The sequence below is a fragment of the Centroberyx gerrardi genome, chromosome 17, assembly GCF_048128805.1.
Source record: "Centroberyx gerrardi isolate f3 chromosome 17, fCenGer3.hap1.cur.20231027, whole genome shotgun sequence".
NCBI lineage: Eukaryota > Metazoa > Chordata > Actinopteri > Beryciformes > Berycidae > Centroberyx > Centroberyx gerrardi.
The window spans coordinates 758656-763603 of record NC_136013.1 but is presented as its reverse complement, the minus strand read 5'-3'; positions in this window follow the sequence as shown (position 1 = coordinate 763603).

Genomic DNA, 4948 nt, shown 5'->3' with positions numbered 1-4948 from the left:
CACACTGTACTACAGACTACACACTGTACTACACACTGTACTACACACTGTACTACACACTGTACTACAGACTGTACTACACACTGTACTACACACTGTACTACAGACTACACACTGTACTACACACTGTACTACAGACTACACACTGTACTACACACTGTACTACACACTGTACTACACACTGTACTACAGACTGTACTACACACTGTACTACACACTGTACTACACACTGTACTACAGACTACACACTGTACTACACACTGTACTACACACTGTACTACAGACTGTACTACACACTGTACTACACACTGTACTACACACTGTACTACAGACTGTACTACACACTGTACTACACACTGTACTACACACTGTACTACAGACTACACACTGTACTACATACTGTACTACACACTGTACTACACACTGTACTACACACTGTACTACAGACTACACACTGTACTACATACTGTACTACACACTGTACTACACACTGTACTACATACTGTACTACACACTGTACTACACACTGTACTACAGACTGTACTACACACTGTACTACACACTGTACTACAGACTACACACTGTACTACACACTGTACTACAGACTACACACTACTACACACTGTACTACAGACTACACACTGTACTACATACTGTACTACACACTGTACTACACACTGTACTACAGACTACACACTGTACTACATACTGTACTACACACTGTACTACACACTGTACTACATACTGTACTACACACTGTACTACACACTGTACTACAGACTGTACTACACACTGTACTACAGACTACACACTGTACTACACACTGTACTACAGACTACACACTGTACTACAGACTACACACTACTACACACTGTACTACAGACTACACACTGTACTACAGACTGTACTACACACTGTACTACAGACTGTACTGTAGACTGTACTATAGACTGTACAGACTGTATACACTGTACTATAGACTGTAGACTTTACTATAGACTGTACTGTAGACTGTAGACTGTACTACAGACTGTACTACAGACTGTACTATAGACTGTACTGTAGACTGTAGACTGTACTACAGACTGTACTACAGACTGTACTATAGACTGTACTGTAGACTGTAGACTATACTACAGACTGTACTATAGACTGTACTACAGATTGTACTATAGACTGTACTGTAGACTGTAGACTGTACTATAGACTGTACTACAGATTGTACTATAGACTGTACTGTAGACTGTAGAATGTACTACAGACTGTACTACAGACTGTACTATAGACTGTACTATAGACTGTACTACAGACTGTACTATAGACTGTACTATAGACTGTACTATAGACTGTACTGCAGACTGTACTATAGACTGTACTGCAGACTGTACTACAGACTGTACTATAGACTGTACTATAGACTGTACTACTGACTGTACTACTGACTGTACTACAGACTGTACTACTGACTGTACTACAGACTGTACTGTAGACTGTACTACAGACTGTACTACAGACTGTACTGTAGACTGTACTACAGACTGTACTGTAGACTGTACTACAGACTGTACTATAGACTGTACTACTGACTGTACTACAGACTGTACTGTAGACTGTACTACAGACTGTACTGTAGACTGTACTACAGACTGTACTGTAGACTGTACTACAGACTGTACTGTAGACTGTACTGTAGACTGTACTGTAGACTGTACTACAGACTGTACTGTAGACTGTACTACAGACTGTACTGTAGACTGTACTACAGACTGTACTGTAGACTGTACTACAGACTGTACTATAGACTGCACTATAGACTGTACTGTAGACTGTACTACAGACTGTACTATAGACTGTACTACAGACTGTACTGTAGACTGTATACACTGTACTATAGACTGTACTACTGACTGTACTACAGACTGTACTGTAGACTGTATACACTGTACTATAGACTGTACTACTGACTGTACTACTGACTGTACTGTAGACTGTATACACTGTACTATAGACTGTACTACTGACTGTACTACAGACTGTACTGTAGACTGTATACACTGTACTATAGACTGTACTACTGACTGTACTGTAGACTGTACTACAGACTGTACTATAGACTGTACTACAGACTGTACTACAGACTGTACTGTAGACTGTATACACTGTACTATAGACTGTACTACTGACTGTACTACAGACTGTACTGTAGACTGTATACACTGTACTATAGACTGTACTACTGACTGTACTGTAGACTGTACTACAGACTGTACTATAGACTGTACTACAGACTGTACTACAGACTGTACTGTAGACTGTATACACTGTACTATAGACTGTACTACTGACTGTACTACTGACTGTACTGTAGACTGTACTACAGACTGTACTACAGACTGTACTGTAGACTGTACTACTGACTGTACTGTAGACTGTACTACAGACTGTACTATAGACTGTACTACAGACTGTACTACAGACTGTACTGTAGACTGTATACACTGTACTATAGACTGTACTACTGACTGTACTACTGACTGTACTGTAGACTGTACTACAGACTGTACTGACTGTACTACAGACTGTACTACAGACTGTACTGTAGACTGTATACACTGTACTATAGACTGTACTACTGACTGTACTACTGACTGTACTGTAGACTGTACTACAGACTGTACTACAGACTGTACTACAGACTGTACTGTAGACTGTACTACTGACTGTACTGTAGACTGTACTACAGACTGTACTATAGACTGTACTACAGACTGTACTACAGACTGTACTGTAGACTGTATACACTGTACTATAGACTGTACTACTGACTGTACTGTAGACTGTACTATAGACTGTACTACTGACTGTACTGTAGACTGTATACACTGTACTATAGACTGTACTACTGACTGTACTACTGACTGTACTGTAGACTGTATACACTGTACTATAGACTGTACTACTGACTGTACTGTAGACTGTACTATAGACTGTACTACTGACTGTACTACAGACTGTACTGTAGACTGTACTATAGACTGTACTGTAGACTGTACTACAGACTGTACTGTAGACTGTACTATAGACTGTACTGTAGACTGTACTACAGACTGTACTGTAGACTGTACTGTAGACTGTACTGTAGACTGTACTACAGACTGTACTGTAGACTGTATACACTGTACTATAGACTGTACTACTGACTGTACTACAGACTGTACTGTAGACTGTATACACTGTACTATAGACTGCACTATAGACTGTACTGTAGACTGTACTACAGACTGTACTATAGACTGTACTACAGACTGTACTACAGACTGTACTACAGACTGTACTACAGACTGTACTGTAGACTGTATACACTGTACTATAGACTGTACTACTGACTGTACTACAGACTGTACTGTAGACTTCTGTATGGACCAACCATCTCTCCTCCAGATTCCTTCAGCAGCACGGTCACATCTAGAAGCTTCTGGAGAAAATGTGATAGAAATATTTACAGCTCAGAGTGAGGCAGGGAAAACTTCAGTATGAGAATCCTTTATTAAAATAATCTATTCACTTTCTATTCAGATATTCTCTCAACAGGAAACACTGACAGATCAAACCTGTGAGCTTTCTGTTACAGGACAGTCTGCTCTAACTGTAGTCATTTTGTCACACACACACACACACAGACACACACACACACACACACGTAAGTAGGAACTGTTAGTGGAATAGCTGCAGGTCTGACTTTCTCTTTAAGATAGAGTGGAAGACTGAAGTGTGTGTGTGTGTGTGTGTGTGTGTGTGTGTGTGTGTGTGTGTGTTTCCACCGATACCAACATCAAACAGCGTGTCTTTTGTTCCATCTCGCTTTACTGCTCAGACTGACAGAAAGGTGAGTTGCCGTGACTACGGTGAGGAGGAGAAACAAAGCTGGAGGCGGGCTTCTGTTTTCCTCAGTTTGTTTAGGTGATGGAGGAGGAGGTCGCCATGGCAACACAGGGAGGGGGGGGGTGCTGGTAGGAGGAGGAGGAGCAACAGGCTGCAGTAGCAGTAGCAGTAGTAGGAGCAGTAGAAGCAGCAGTAGAACCCCTGTTGGCAGCTTGTATCCACTAATCAGCTGAAGTTCTCATTAGAACAGCTGAGAACATCAGCTGTTCTCAACAGAACGGAACAGAGCGGAGACATGAAGCAGGAAGCCTGTGTGCAGAGCGGTGAGTGTGTGTATTGATCGAGTGAAGCCACATGATCTGTGACTTTTACACATCCTGCTGTCTGTCAGACACTTAATCAACACACACACACACACACACACACACACACACACACACACACACACAGGGCAGGCCCCTCCTCTGGTCTGTAGCAAGTATCCAACATTTATTCACTTAGACTGACCCCCCCCCCCACACACACACACACACACCTTTATACTTCTATCCTCATGAGGACCATCCACTGACTCTGTTCATTCCTCTAACCTAATCCTAATTCTAACCTGAACCCTAAAACCAAGTCCAAACACAGACCCTTGAAGGAGTGAAGACCAGCCAAAATAACTTCAAATCACTCTGAAGGTTCTCACAAAGATAGAAGTACAGGAACACACACACACACACACACACACACACACACACACACAGTGCAGAAGCTGAACTGGGCCTGAAGAGTTCAGTCTGAACTGTTAACAGTAACTTGGTTCAGCAGAGTAGAAACCCCTGAATAAAAGGAACTCTACTGCCCCCTGCTGGGTCAACTGCAGGTTCACTACACACGCTCCTTTCTCTAAACCACATCAACACAGAACAGATGAAACATCCATCCCATAATATCAGACTGGGAGATTAACACTGAGCTAATACTGGTTTACAGAGACTGGTTAGTTAGTCCAGTCTGCAGGTGAGCAGCCATCATCTGACTGACGAAAGCAAGTAGAGACATTTGCTTTAATTATTCC